The sequence below is a fragment of the Nylanderia fulva genome, unplaced genomic scaffold (genome assembly GCF_048542155.1).
Source record: "Nylanderia fulva isolate GAGA-0341 unplaced genomic scaffold, ASM4854215v1 Scaffold15, whole genome shotgun sequence".
Taxonomy (NCBI): domain Eukaryota; kingdom Metazoa; phylum Arthropoda; class Insecta; order Hymenoptera; family Formicidae; genus Nylanderia; species Nylanderia fulva.
The window spans coordinates 1,007,622-1,024,027 of record NW_028189730.1 but is presented as its reverse complement, the minus strand read 5'-3'; the positions used below and the strand labels follow the sequence as shown (position 1 = coordinate 1,024,027).

General features: G+C 32.5%; 1 protein-coding gene across 1 annotated transcript in view; it reads left to right on the top strand.

Moving 5' to 3' along the window:
• LOC114935869 (single Ig IL-1-related receptor) overlaps window positions 1–16,406 on the top strand; it is a 198,255-nt gene that overhangs the window by 66,669 nt on the left and 115,180 nt on the right. The window lies entirely within an intron of this gene.

The window sequence follows — 16,406 nt, the reverse complement described above, 5'->3', positions numbered from 1 at the left end:
TTATTTTCCTATTGTTTCCTCCATTCAAATATATATAGATATTTGAAAAAATTTACATTAATTTAATAAAAAATGTCAAATGATTGAGATAAATGTATAGAATAATGTGAATAAATGCAGAAAAATATATATATATATATATTTGAATGGAGGAGACAATAGGAAAATAATTTACAATAATTTAGGAGTTCAACATAGAAAAGATTTTTGATATATATATATATATATATATATATATATATATATATATATTTGAATGGAGGAAACAATAGGAAAATAGTTTACAATAATTTAGGAGTTCAATATAGAAAAGATTTGTGAAACTCTTACAATGGCGAAAAAATGTCCAGCATTTATTTGTGATTTACGAAGATAAAAATTCCGCAAAGGCTCTTGAAACTCGGAGAGATTCGCGATTTCCATCACCAGGGCTTGCATCCTTCCGTCGTCAGCCGCGGTGCGTTTCCGGCAGACCGAATAAATGTGATCTGGAATTTGCATTTGCGGGTCACACGGCTCGCTGAGTGGGGCAAAAAAAGGAGCTCGAGTAGAAAGGAGCAGCCTTTCTCGACCCCGGATAAGCTCTTGATAAACAGCCGCGACAGGACTTCCGCGGTATCCTTCTTCTGCTTCTCGTTTGCAGAGCGAATTCGTTTGCGTCGGATATATTCGTGGGATATTTTTGAGAGACGCCAACTGATTGAAACTCTTTGTCGAATTTTTTGAAGACCACATTTTATACTTTTAATTTTTTAATTTTACACGCTGAGAATTTTCTCGTAGAATTTACCCTGAATATCATGGTAATCGTGGACGGTATTGGAAGAATTTCATAAGAATTTCTCTGATTAATATTTACCACAATAAAAATAGTAGTATCTACCACAATAAAATATAAAATATGTTCGATGAATTTTACTACGTATTTTTTATTGTGATAAATATTAATCAGAGAAATTCTTATAAAATTCTTCCAATAAGAGAAAAATCTCTCCGTGCACTCGTTTGACATGAAAACAAAGAAATAATTTCTTATGAAAAAAGAAAATATTTTATCCAATTATAATTTATAATTTTTTTCAGAAATTTTACTGCAAATAAATGAATAAAATTGAGAAAAATTGGGGCTGATGACTCGGGGAAGCTTTTCATGTACGGAGATCAGGTTAAGCGGAACGAAGATGATGAATTCATTATCTTAGAAATTAGGAAGTCCTGGCAAATGACTGTTTACGGCCCCGGGAGATCGTGTCGACTCGGTCGTAAACGATTTACGATTCGCGCCTATATGCATCCGGGAGGACTCGCTTCGTTTATATAACAGGTTTTCGCGCGACGACACACTGTTAAAAAGTTGCACACCCCGGTTGTTACTGTTATTTAAAGCCGCCGCGCCGCGCCGTATTTACGGCTGCACTTTTCCGTCGCCCTCCGGTGATTTATCGCTCATCCCCTAATCGTGATTAAGCGGTATTGCTTGATTAAGCTCTTTTCGCGCGGCCCATCTCGTTATATATATTTACCTATTAATTACCATAAATCAGAGGCATTTTTGTTACGACGTTTCTTCGCTGTATATGCGTGAAACTTTAAAGTTGCACAGAGAGAATTTTCTTTTAGAATTTTTTATCCTGAAAAATTATGCTACGATAGTGGAAGAATTTTATAAGAGGGTTTCTCTAATTCATATTTATCACAATAAAAATATTAATATTATAGTAAGATATAAAATACGTTCGATTAATTTTATTATGTACATATTGATAATTATCATAATTTTCAGAATAAATTCTAAGAAAATATTCTTTCCGTGTGATAACATTAAATATTTATTAAATATATATTAATTATATATTAAATATGTAATATATTTAAAAAAATACATTAAATATTTATTAATGTACAAACTTCTCAAACCTTGATTAAATCGATTTTTATACCGATTATCATGATTTTCAAGATAAATTCTAAGAGAATATTCTCTCCGTAAAATAACATTAAATATTTTTATAAATATATAGTAAATATATATTTAAAAATACATTAAATATATATTACTGTACAAACTTCTCAAACCTTGATTAAATCGATTTTTTTAAGTGAACAAATATTGATAAAAACGTATATAAAAAATTATGGTAACATAATATAGCTCCTGCATCTCTCGAGATACTTTCAAAGTGCAATTCCTCCAGAAACTTTTCCTTTGATAACTTTTAATTAATTATTGCCAATCATAGAGGTAATAAATCGAAAGATGATAACGAAGATAGAAGGAAAGAGAGAGATCAGAGAATATTTTTCAGAAACTTGTTATCACCCACGCTACTTTAATTATCTTCTCCAGTTAATTGGCTTTTTTATCGCACGCGCGGCGTCCTTTCTCGTTTGAATTATTATATCGAAAAAAGTCTTCTCTCGGATCAGCGATTCCGTCGAATTAGACGATGTCACATGCCGTTCAAGCGCATATCGTATTTGCATATTGAACGTGACAGGACGTGGCCGCAAATCGTCCAACATTCACCGATTTGCCTCTTGCTATTCATGGAACGCGAAATAAGCGCAGCATCGACGAGGTATATATCGAGGAGCACGTGTCACATTCCGCGAACGATTAACTTGACTGCATTCGTCGTAAAAAGCTTTTCGCGGTTTATTTGCCTCTTGTCCAAACTAACAGTTTCCATTGGCGCCAATATAGGTAGCTAGAAGCGACGTGTGTCTGTTTGATTTGAAAATAACTATATATATATATATATATATCCTCAAGTGAGTGCGAAGGCATTCGCGAGCTTTTACATCCGCGTTTACGTGTATTTTGTCATATTTTTGTTATAATTTTTATCTGTATTTTTTCAACCATTCACGCACGTCGTATACGCATTATTTTTTTTAAACTTCAAATTACCTCTTGTCCAAATGCCTTTATAATAAATTTTCATATATTATCATCACGTTCTCGAAATTTTACAATTTTTAATATATTTATTTCAGTGTTTGTTTATTCGCAAATTAATTTAATTAACGCAATAATTTTTTTTTTTTTTTTTCGATTGGCTCGCGAAAATCGTACGAGAATATCGATTGATAATTATATAAGTATTTTTTCAACCATTCTCGCACGTCGTACGCACATTATTTTTTTTAAACTTCAAATTACCTCTTGTCCAAATGCCTTTATAATAAATTTTCATATATTATCATCACGTTCTCGAAATTTTACAATTTTTAATATATTTATTTCAGTGTTTGTTTATTCGCAAATTAATTTAATTAACGCAATCATTTTTTTTTTTTTTTTTCGATTGGCTCGCGAAAATCGTACGAGAATATCGATTGATAATCGACGCATTTCTTCAGGTTTGCAAGTCCCAGGTAAAAAATCACGCAGGTGAATAATTTTGAGAAGAAAAAACTGCGAAAAATAATCTCTCTAGAAGAACGTTCCGAAGCATACGGATTTTTTTTTTGTATAGGGAAAATAGCCACGCTTTTTCCCACGAGGATAACTACAACGTGGGTGACGTCACAGTTACATACACACGTCGTATGTAAATAGATAACACTCTTTTGATCGCCTCACAAACGCTGATATATACATGCATACGCGGGACGACGCTTTGCTCGATGAATTTGCATAATTGCGCACACATTAGCCATAACTATATCGTGCACAGACGCGATAACTGTATCTCGTAGAACCGCATTGCACGACTTTGAATTTTAGTTGTCGCAATCTCGACGAGATTCTTCTCGCGATTTTTCAGATACGGATTTTCGCGACCGCGAAACCGCGAACCTTCGTTCTCTTTTCCCGTAAAGTTTGATTATTGTGCCTCTATCGATATAGGGATTTGTCCTTTTCCTCTCTCTTTCAATAAACTAAATATAAAGTGCAAAATAAAATTGAATCGATTATTTATTTATTGCAAAAGGATTTTCAGATTTTGGTTAAATTTTTACGAATTTTTTTTGGTAGGAAAAAAAAATCGACCATTTTATTTTAAATTAAAAAAAACGGTTTATTTATTTATTATTCTTACTTGTATATTTATCAAATTTTACGTAGGTATATGTTGTTATTTTTTTCTTATTTATATTTTATTTTTTTTTAGTTATCTCTCATAACATGGCGTGTTTATTTCATTTTTGTATTTTTTTAATATTTTTTTAGCCGTGTACATTTTAATCTTTTGATCTCTGTGATATATATCCATTTATTTATTTATTGCATTTTTTACGCTTTTTCTCTGCGTATCATGTTGTCTATTCAGTGGCTTCTTTTTTTTTTTTTTGTTTGTCAGTATTTATCAGAGCAAAGCATCAATTTCTGTAGCGAAACGAATTTCTCGCGATAGATGACGGCGAAATTTTCGCGTTTCTCGGTTTTGGACATCGCAAACTCGGTTTTGAGAAAATGCGAATACTCTGGAAAATTATTGGCAAATGTCACGTTGGCTTCGCAGAAAATGCTATTCGTTATTATGAAACCCGCGTCTCTTTTCTTACTGTTTCCGGGGAAAGACGTGAGAATGCGGTCGACGAAATAATACAAAGTGCTTTTAATATCCCGCGATCTCGTGTCACAATTTTCTTCCGTTCTTGGAAAATTTCTCGTCGATCGAAGGCATCTAGATTCGCAGTTTTAATATTAAAAATAGAATTAAATTTTCATTAAATTAATAATAATAAATATTAGTATATGTATCTTATGTATTAAATAAAATATTAAGAATTGAAAATCCGCAAACATATGAAAAATATTAAATTCTAATATAAAATTATCGAGTATTTATTGTTATTAATACAAAAATATTAAAAATTATAATTTTCTTGCAATTGAATTCAATTATTATTCGAGACTTCCCTCTACAGAGATTCAACCTAGATTTCACTCGGATTCATCTGTAGAATTCTGTGTGTTGTCCTGAGTAACGCGCAGAACCGAATGAGATTATCCCTCATAACAGGATGTAGTCTGTGTGTATGTGCTTTTGTTAATTAATTACGACGGACGTGTTTATTAGCTGGCGTGGCGCGTGATACGCTATTACATCTAGGATTTGCATCCTTGGCATTTCAAATTTTGTCAAAGAGTTTTGAGATTTCGAAATTTATTGATTATTAAATAATTTATAATTAATCGTACTTTTGCGATTCTAAATTTTCTCTTAAATATTAAGTCCTTGGGAATTTTCAGATTTCTCTAGGGAGAGAAAATTTTTTCAATTTTTTTAAATTTTAATATTTTTAAATTATTTTCTATATATAATATTTTTATTATATTTTAATTATAATATTTTTTAATTAAATATTTTCACTCATTGACATTTATAAAACAAATTAGACATCTTGATCATTCATTCTTGATTTTGACATTCGAGATCTTTTTCCATTCAATTTTTTTTTAATTATATTTTAATTATAATATTTTTTAAAATTATAATATATAATATTTAATTATTAATATATTATAATATTTAATAATTAATAATATAAATTATTATTATATTTAATTATAATATTTTTAATGAAATATTTTAGTTACCAAACGCTCTCGAGAGCGATTTTTATCCATTCAATTTTTTAAAATTCTTTTGTCCATTCAATTTTTATCCATGCAATTTTTTTATCCATTCAATATTTTTACTTATATTTTAATTATAATATTTATATTATAATTATATTTTTTAATTAAATATTTTAACTCACTGACATTTATAGACAAATTAGACATCTTGACAGTTTAGATATTTCTCCAACGCACATTACAACAAATAGAATAATAAATTTTCTTTGAATATATGTTTCACCCCCGGCGAAATCCGCGAAGATTGAATTTCGTCAAGTTACCGAGCTCTCTAGAGCGGTCTTTATCCATTCAATTTTTTAAAATTATATTTTTAATTATATTTTAATTATATTTTAATTATATTTTTTAAAATTATAATATATAATATTTATATTATAATTATAATATTTTTAATGAAATATTTTAACTCATTGACATTTATAGACAAATTAGACATTTTGACAGTTTAGATATTTCTCCAACGCACATTACAACAAATAGAATAATAAATTTTCTTTGAATATATGTTTCACCCCCGGCGAAATCCGCGAAGATTGAATTTCATCAAGTTACCAAACGCTTTCGAGAGCGATTTTTATCCATTCAATTTTTATCCATTCAATATTTTTACTTATATTTTAATTATAATATTTATAATATAATTATATTTTTTAATTAAATATTTTAACTCACTGACATTTATAGACAAATTAGACATCTTGACAGTTTAAATATTTCTCCAACGCACATTAAAAAAAAAGAATAATAAATTTTCTTTGAATATATGTTTCACCCCCGGCGAAATCCGCGAAGATTGAATTTCGTCAAGTTACCGAGCTCTCGAGAGCGGTCTTTATCCACGCGGCTACTCGGTTCTCTGATCCCGCGAGCGTAAGTGTCGGGTCCTGAATTTCTTCCCCGACGTCTCCTTCGAAGGAGAGCCGTCGTGAAATACCATCATGCCGAGGAGAAATGGAGAGGGTTATGCGGGACGTGTTCTAATTTGCGCGGGCGATGTAATGGCTGGTTCCGAGCACCCGGTACATGCTGGAATTTCAGCGGCTCGAGATCAGGATCCGCCCTACCAGTCTTTTTATTTCTCATCCCCGGGACTCTCCTAGAACCAACTCCTCTTTCTCTTCTTCTTCTTCAGGTAGCCGATGTTCCGGCAGATTCCGGTAGATTTGTACGACAGACGTCGTTTGCCTCTTCTTTTTTCATCCTTTAACCTCCTCCTTTTTACATCTCGTTCGATGGCGAAAGTTACGAGCCGTCGAGCTTTGTTCCGAGATGAAGACGTGATACTTAAGAAATTCCCAGACACGGTTATGATCCTATACTTGCTATATATTCTACTGTGCTGCGGCCACCAATTAATAGCGACTCTTAAAATATTATAAGCACTCAATTAAATTGATTGTGTTTAATTTTATTTTTTTTTTAAATTTAGCAGATTAATATATATTAGGTTCTAATTTTAGAAATCTAATTTTCTAAGCAACAAATTCATAACATAGACTTTCTTCTATTTTAATAATATCTAAATTATACTTTGATTGTATTTAATGACTTATCTAAAATATATTTAAATCTTCAAGTTCTTATCTAATCTAATCTGTCCTCATATTTTTCCTACGTATTTTCTTGAGATATTTATATCGAAGAATACGAATCAAACGGTGACATTTCTAGGAATTTGATAAAAACCACTCTACAAATTTTTTATCGCATCCAATTATTATTCTCGTCGAGATTACATATACTTTATCGAGCAGAATAATCATTATCCTTTTTTATCGAGTGTCTAATACTTCTTACAAGTATAGAAATGACGCAACCAGGATGTATTAAATAAACAGACGTGCAAAAAAGATATTTTGTTTTCATTTATGTTCTTACGCGTTTGCACTCTATATTCGATTAAATAGTCGTAAAAAAGATTGATAGTCCTATTAATGGAATTTTAAGACGAGGATTTAATTATTAATCAATCGATAACATGATAGCAAATTGTTTATTTCGTTTCTATTTTATTCCACGTAGACTGTAAAAAAATGTTGTAAAATTACATTAAAAATATGTAAAATTACATAAATAATAAATGTAAAATTACATGATAAATAATGAAAAGGTAATCATTTCTATTATTTATCGTGTAATTTTACACTTATTATTTATGTAATTTTACATATTTTTGTGTAATATATTACATATTTTTTTACAGTGTATATATTTTCTGTGTATATCAGTGAATCATCGTCGCGAATGTTTCAAGTACATTCAATAAAAATCATCTTTCCGCATAATTATTCCATCATTGCCGAGCGAGTGGATCTTTGATGAAAGAAAACACGGCGAATCCGCCCTCTCTGGATTTCTCATAAAATCCACTATAAATCCCTCACGTAAACTCGCTTCAGTTTATTCCGATAAACGGAAACCCGCACGCGCCGCATCCTTGCTTCGAGCTTTCGATATATCGATATAACGTCTCCTTCTCCCGCAATAAAATTCATTGTATTTCGTCGGTGGTGGAAAGATTATGATTCCGCGATTTTTCCCTTTGTCGTTTATTCTTTTCTTTATTTCTCCCTCGATGGACGGAATTATTTTGCGCAAATTATCTTCTCTCTCTCTCTCGTTTTATGGAGAGTAAACTCTCCTCGTCGTCATCGTCATCCATTTCTCTCTCGTTTTCTCTAGTTCGTCCCTTTATTTGCCGACTAAATGAATCAGCGACCGAGGAAGCCTCCTCCGATAGTTTGTTTTTCGAGAGCTAGCGATATTTTGCCGCGACCTATCTTCGTGTCGTTTCTCTATTTATCTTCCGATATCGCGCATTTTGCAGAAATTATAAAATTTCCTCGCCGACCAAGTGGAAGCATTCAAGTAAAATTGCTTTCTGCGTTTTATCATATTTTTTTATATAATGTTATTTGCTTTTATTACAGTATTATGAGAAAAAAATCAGAGACGATGTAAAGATCAATTTTAATGTATCGAAGCAAGAATGTTTTCTGTCGCAATTTATTATTCAGTTATTGTTTGTAAAATAAAAATGACTGTAATTATAATCCGCAATGCGGTAAACAATTTAAATATATGTCGTCGAGTTGCACTGAAAAAATTATTAAATCGATAAATATTTATTTCGACGCTGCCTAATAAATTATTTATTCGCGAAATAAATATTAATTTGTTTGAAAAAAGATTTTCTTGTACGAAAATAAATATTTTTCACATTAATATTATTAGTTTGAAATAAATAATTTATTCGACAGCATTGAAATAAATACTTATTCGAATTCAATGAATATTTATTTCAGTCTACATCTTTGCTATTTAAAGGCTCAATATTGACTCTTTTAATATCCAACGAAATCCGATACGCTTCTAATGTATTTGGGACAGGAGTGTTTGCTTCAATTTGAAATAATGATTAGTCGATTCGATGATGGTTAGGACAAGATATACGGTCCAGACGGTCCGGGAGAGATCCCGATCGAACGCCTCATAGATCACCGTAATTATCAGCGAATATTTTTTTCGCCAGACGGAATTGATGAGGTCTGGGATGGGAGCCTCGCAGAGAGGGATAAGAGGGGATCAGCCTAGACAGATGGGCCAAGAAAAGGGGAAAAAGAGTGTGCCGGCAGTTTGTTTTCAAAGGACAGGTAATAATGGCCCTTAGGCGGGAGTGAGGCCAGCAATTTGCCGCAATGGTTTTGTATGCAGACAACGGTGTACGCGCGAGACGGTGTCATTCTGACAGCCGGCACACGTGATCAAATTTCCTGAAGACGACCGCGGCCCGGTCTTTTACGTCAAACGGGAAACTTCAATACGCGAAATCGTGACAAATCCGACCGGTGGCTCCTATTTCGACGCAGACCCAAAATTATCATCTCCGGAAGACAGCTCGATTTTGCGAAACAGACAGGTCAGGGAAATCTGGAAAACCGGGAATTGTACTATTTATCTGGATTTTTTTTACATTCTATATACATTTGTCTCAATAATTTGACATTTTTATTAAATAAATAGAAACTTTTCTTTGACTCCCATGTTGTTAGAAATCGATTCATCTGCAGCATGTTAATTTATATTTTTTATCGTCGTGTTATTTTATTGCAATGTGTTTGATGGAGACAAAACTAAAAAAATTGATATAAATAAAAAAGATGATTATTTAAATAATTTATAGTAACATGTTTGTTTCGATAATGCAAATTGTTGAATTGATTTAAATTTTTGTTTTAACTTCTGAAACTTTTCATTGTTGGTAAAAATATCTTAAGGATTTCATGATTTAACATTTAATTGATTTATCATATAGATATATGCAAATTATATGTTTGGAAAAAATAATACTGAAAAGTCAGGGAAAAAATTAATTTCTGGTCTTGGAAAATCTGGGCATTGTCAGGGAATTTGATAAATCTGGAATTGTCAGGGAAAAGTCAGGAAATTTTACTATTTATCTGGATTTTTTTACATTGTTCTTCATTTGTCTTAATAATTTGAAATTTTTTATTAAATAAATATAAACTTTTCCTTGGCACGCTAAAATCGATTCATCTACAGCGTGTTCGTTAATTTATATTTTCATCGTCGCGTTATTTTATTTCAATGTGTTTGATAGAGAGAAAATTAAAAATTTGATATAATATAAATAAAAAAAGGTGATTATTTAATTAGTTTATATGTTTATAGTGACAAGGATTTTATGATTTAATATTTAATTGATTGATTATATAGATATACGCAAAATATGTATTTGGAAAAAATAATATTAAAAAGTGAGGAAAAAAATTAATTTCTGGTCTTGGAAAATCTGAAAAAGTCAGAGAATTTTTTTTATCGAGTCTGCTGGACATCCTGACAGAACACAGAGAGGTCTTTCAACTAAATTACTATTTTGTTAATTGAACATATATTAATACTTAAATTAAATATACAGGATATCTAACATAAGGTATACAAGTAGATCTTGTTATTTGGAGACAATTTTTCATCTAAAGGACACCTAGAAAAGTTAATCGTTAAATGAGTCTCTGCTAGGTGAAAAATGCCGAGTTTGCAAATGTTTTCCTTCATCCTTGAACTCCTTCTCTCGAAACTGGATTACCATATTTTTTCCCTTCAACCACCAGCTGATTATTACATCGGTTCTGCTGGATTGATGTTGCAGCAATTTTACGCCACGTTACGTGATGGATATTTAAAGACATATATTACAACATTTGTTTCTCGATCGTATTAAACCGTTCGAGTTTAACTGAGCGAGGATACACAGTTGGTTTCAATTTGATATTTCCTTTTTCAAGACTTCTCTCTCTCTCTCTTTCTCTCGATATATCGCGCGCGTCTTCAGACCGGCGTATCTCTCCTACTTGGGGTATTATACGTACTCTTCCAGAAATATCAAGAACGCTCTCGCTTCCATCCCGTTTATCGACAGTCCCAGCATCCAGTGCTGCCGATCGGTCACGCAAGCTTGGTTGCTTGCCTCCAATGAACGCATCGGCTCTTGACAGCTCTCGATACTCGAATGCACGAGAATATCGTTTTCGCAAACTCGCTGCTCCGTGAACCGTGTCTGAAATTCCGTGTCTGAAAGGCGGAAATTACTCGAACTCTTCGCGGAAAAACCTGGCGGATCTCGGCCAATTGCAATATATATATATATATATATATATTTTTTTTTTATATATATGGTATATATTGCAATTGGCCGAGATCCGCCAGGTTTTTCCGCGAAGAGTTCGAGTAATTTCCGCCTTTCAGACACGGAATTTCAGACACGGTTCACGGAGCAGCGAGTTTGCGAATATATATATATATATATATATATATATATATATATATACATACAGGGTGTTATAAAAGTACCGGAACAGCAGAATAACTCGAGAAATGAGTCCTAGAAAAAATGCTAAGTACTGGGTTTTTACGATTTTTTTTCTGGTTCTCTGACGTTCAGATAGCCAGGAAAAAATCATACAAACCCTGTACTTAACGCATTTTTTCTAGGACTCATATTTTTCGAGTTATTCTGCTGTTCCGGTACTTTTATAACACCCTGTATGTATTATTGGTGATCGTTTCGGTTGACAAGAAGACGACCTTCGCGATAATAAAGGAATGGAAGCACGAGTGACGAAATGAGATTTCTTTCAAAGCCTGCAGTTTCCATTAATTTCGATTCGCGAAACGACGAAGGATGCGAGCAATTTCAGTTTATTAATGCTTCCTCAAAGTCCTTCACTGTTAAATTCATTGTGTTAAATTTCACCCAATATGAATTATTTTTAACTAAAACAATGCAGTTAAATCATTTAATTTTAAAAATGTGTTACATTTGACTAAAATTTAGTTTATTGTTTACTAGGTGTATAAGTTAACGTAATCCTTTGACTTAATAAAAAATGTTTTTAACTATATATTTTCTGTTAAAATAATAAATTCGATACACATATGGTAGTTAAACAAATTTAACTCAAGAAATTGGTTTAAATTTCATCCTTTCATATTTAACGGTGTTGGATGATGTTTTCAATTTCTCGGGACGAGATATACAAGTTAGATTTTAGAACGAGAAGGAGAGTCTAGAATTAATCTAGAATTTAGAAATTTTTGAATTCGGAATTGCGAGATTTTCAAATTTGAAATTTTCGAATTTTTTAAATTAAACTTTTTGTCTTTAATTTAAATTCTCTCTCAATTTAGACGTATTAAAAGATCCCGAAATTCTTGAGTTAACTCAAATTATATTTTTTTCTTAAGCTTATCTTAGGTGTTATCTTAAGGGTTAAGAAAGTGTAGGATTATCGTAGAAAGTCAGAATTACCGTAGATGTTATCGTAGGTATTAAGATTATATCTAAGGTACTATAGTTACGTTTTATCGATTCTAACTTCTAAGTTCTAAATTCGGAGCTTTAAATTGCTAATCTTATAGATCCTATATAGATTGCGATGTTATGTTTAAATTATTTTCAAAAATATATATATAAATTTATATAGAAAATAATTTAAATGTCGCAACTTTTATTGATTTTTCAAAAATTTTATTAATTTTTCCAACGAATAATTATCTTTTTATCTTATCCATATTTTTCTTTCTATATCGTATAACAATATTTCATGGAAACTAAAAGATTCCTCTTTCGTTGTGTTACAGGTGAGCATCTTACTTCCTGCGGTTATATATAGTTTCGCACTTTTAAGAAAACTCGCATGATTCTCCCACGTTTATATAAACTTCGTACGGTAAGTTATTTTCATCTCCTCCGCGGAGGATTATATTTTTAATTTTTATTAACGTATTATGAACATGCTACTATTTCGCGCTATAAATAAACTCCATCGCAACATTCGGCTTTTATCTTTCCCGCGAAAATTATTTGACACTTTATCGAATGTCAAAGAAACGTCACATTGACCATTTGTAAAAAAAAAAAAAGAAAGAAAAATATCTCTCAAAATAAATGGCAAAGAAATGTAGAATAATAACGTTTGCCTTGCGGGATATAAAAGTTCTCCACATATAGAGTGTCTAAAAATAACAGATGTAATTTGGAAAGCTAAGACGTTACTTTTCGCGGCCATTAAAAGGCTCGCATTACTAGAGGAATGCGCAAAGAGAAGAGTTTAATGATTCGGGATCCATCCCGTGGATGTTCCGACGTTATCGTGCAAGCTTTCGCTAATTGCGTGACCGGGATACAAGCGGCGGGACATCCAAAAAGACGACGAGGCGAGGGTCGGACAGTAGGATAAATCGATGGGTGGATGAACAAATCGCGTTTGTCCGATAACGAATCCGGTTCTCTCAGCGAACCCGCTCGAGCTGTTGCGATCGCAAAATATTTTTTAGGCAGATTTTTGTCGCGCGAAATTGATTTTTCAACTTATTCGCTAAGTAATTGCTCAATTTCGTGGATATTTGTTTTTGTCAAAAATATGAGTTTTATAATTTTCACGCATGTTTTTCCGGAAAATTTTTATTATGTTTAAATAAAGTGACTCTGAAATAAAAAAATATCAAAATAAACTATGAAAATGAAATCTATAAAAGGAAATGAAACATATCTCTCTTCTCATATTCCGGAATCTCAAAAATATATTTTATCCAATAATTATCCAAATGCAGAAATCTAAAATCATACATCATGTATATCTCTTTATTTTTGCACAATGTCCCGAATATTCATGTTTCCTGCGCAGCAAAATCTCTGAATTTGGAAATAAATTTATCCTGCAAAGGTTCATTGTAAAATAAAAGGAGATGAAATTTCTCGAGAGATTAAAGTCCGGTTAAAATAAATTTGGAATGAAATGAAAATCGTAACAATTCTCCAACTTACGTTCGAGCAATTTATTATACGCCAATAATGGGGGTCGGTCGTTCGCGGGACAGGTATTATATAAAATTTCCCGTCATTAATCCGACTGTTCGCTCTCTCAAGAGTAATAGCCATTCTGTTTTAATATCGCTGAAACGAAACGCGTCATAACAATCGCGTAAATATTGAATCATGGACGCGCCATTTGTCACCAATCCGCCATATTATTTTCACATACACACGATCGTTCACGTCATAAATCACGAGCAATGTTGCTAAATGATATTCCGCACGCCATTGTTTATTCGCGCGAGTGACGAACTCGTTGAAATGTAATGCCGGTTCGCATAAATATGGAAATAGTATAATATCGAATATAACAGAGTATACCCCACTCATACGTCGTTCTTTATAATGTATTCTGCATCACGTTATAGCCAACGATTTACCATATATACATTACTGCATTAATAATTTATCAGTAATTTGTTATCAGCGAGACGATAGGTATTGCCGGATTATTTTTCTCCTCTCTTTTTTCCCCAATCCATTTTCCAGAGCTGACTTTATTACACGGTCTCTCTTCCACGAGAGATAATACCCGAGATGATATATATATTTTTTTTTTCTGCGGAGAAAAGCATCTAGAGAAAAATTATTGTATTCACGCGAGAGAATTTTTTTGAAACTATGAAAATTATAAAATCAAGTATGGAAGACCGACCTGACTTTGAACTTGAAGATATTCGAAAGCTTTGGAAAAATTAGAAACTTTGACATTTCGAAACTCTTTGATTCCGCGGATTCTCGAGAAAAGTTAGAATCTTGGAATATTTGAAATTTCGGAATCTGAAAAAACTTGGACCTTCTTTTTGGAAACTTTGAAACTCGAACTTTTAAGAGTATTTTCTTTGGGATATATTTTCAGATATTTCGAACTTTCAAGCTTTAGATCTCTTTGAAGAATTTTCAATCATAAAAGCCTTATATAATTTTCGCAGACTTCGAAAGTCCTGATTTTCGGGTAAATATGCCTCGTTTTAATCTGCTATATAATAAACAATTTAATAAATAATAAAATGTAGCAATAATGAACAATATTGCAAGTTTTCGAGAGCTAATTTTCTCGAAATTAATATCCGCGCATCATATTTATTCATATTCTCATTGTTGGACGATAAAAGGAAGGAACGAAGGCGTAAGAGAGGAGACGTGAAATGAGAGAGGAAAGATTGATTATCGTGTATCAAGGTGCAGCCTTCCAAAAGGAAAGCTTCGAAAGCAGAAAATTCCTTTCTCGCTAAGTCCGACGAGTCGTCTCGTCTTTTTGCGTTCGTCCTTCTGTCGTCTCGTCCTTTCGCCTCTGTTCTGATCCCCGGCGAACCGAGAGGATATTAAAGGGAAAAGGATAACGCGCGTTTTCTTCCCTCGTAGCTTTTCCTCAACCCCTGTATCGATCCTCGAGCACCTCTTGAAGAAACGATCGAACTCGCGCTCAGTCGAGCTTATTTCGAGGTTTCTGACAAGCTTCTTGAACTTTGTAATAAATTGCTGCGCACAAAATAACCTTGCATCAACAAACTCGACAACTCTCGAGGAGATTCAACGATTCCAGTTTCAACGTTTCATTAATACAAAGTGATACCTCGAATTATACACACGCGAACGAGTAATTTCGAGTTTTAGATTTATATTTTATTCCAATGAGAAAAACATGTTATTTTATTTAAAAGGACGACTGGAAATATATCGAAAACCTTTTTCGCGCCGAGATATTTTTGACATGGAGTTTCATGTACCGTGATATGCGTTTTCGTGACACTTTTGGAATATCCAATTTATATATACATATATATATATATATATATATATATCGCGTGAAAAGAACATTAATCTGTTTCGGATCGCTTTAAAATCTGTTCAATCTTTTTCTATACTCTTTATTCATTTACCGAAACATTATATATAAATTAACATTTTTTTAAATACCTACTCTCATACTCTTCTCATTATTTCATATTTATATTTCCGTCGCATATTATAAGTTCGTAACTATGACACGTAAAGTTTAAACTAATTATCTTGTTTGCTTTCGAAACTCTTTGGAACTTTATACACGACATCAAAATAGAGGTCCCTCGGTTATATACATCATACGCGATATAATACAGCCTTTACTGGATATAAACTCAGGAAAGATATTACATATTTTGCGTCCTCCAAAATGTTTCCGGGTCAGTTAGGATTTCTCAAAAGCGGGCGAATAAGATCGTCGAGAGAGAGAGAGAGAGAGACGAATCGTCGGTGAAAAGCGACGCCGAGAGAGAAGTTTCGGCCCGATTTCTCACTCAATTATCGACCGTTGACGGTGACAGAAGTGACGCGAGCGACATAATCGCATTCCACAATTTCGAGCTGCCTCGAGAACTCCCAATAACTCCCCTACGCTCCAAGAGACGTCCAACTTTCCGACCCGGATAAAGC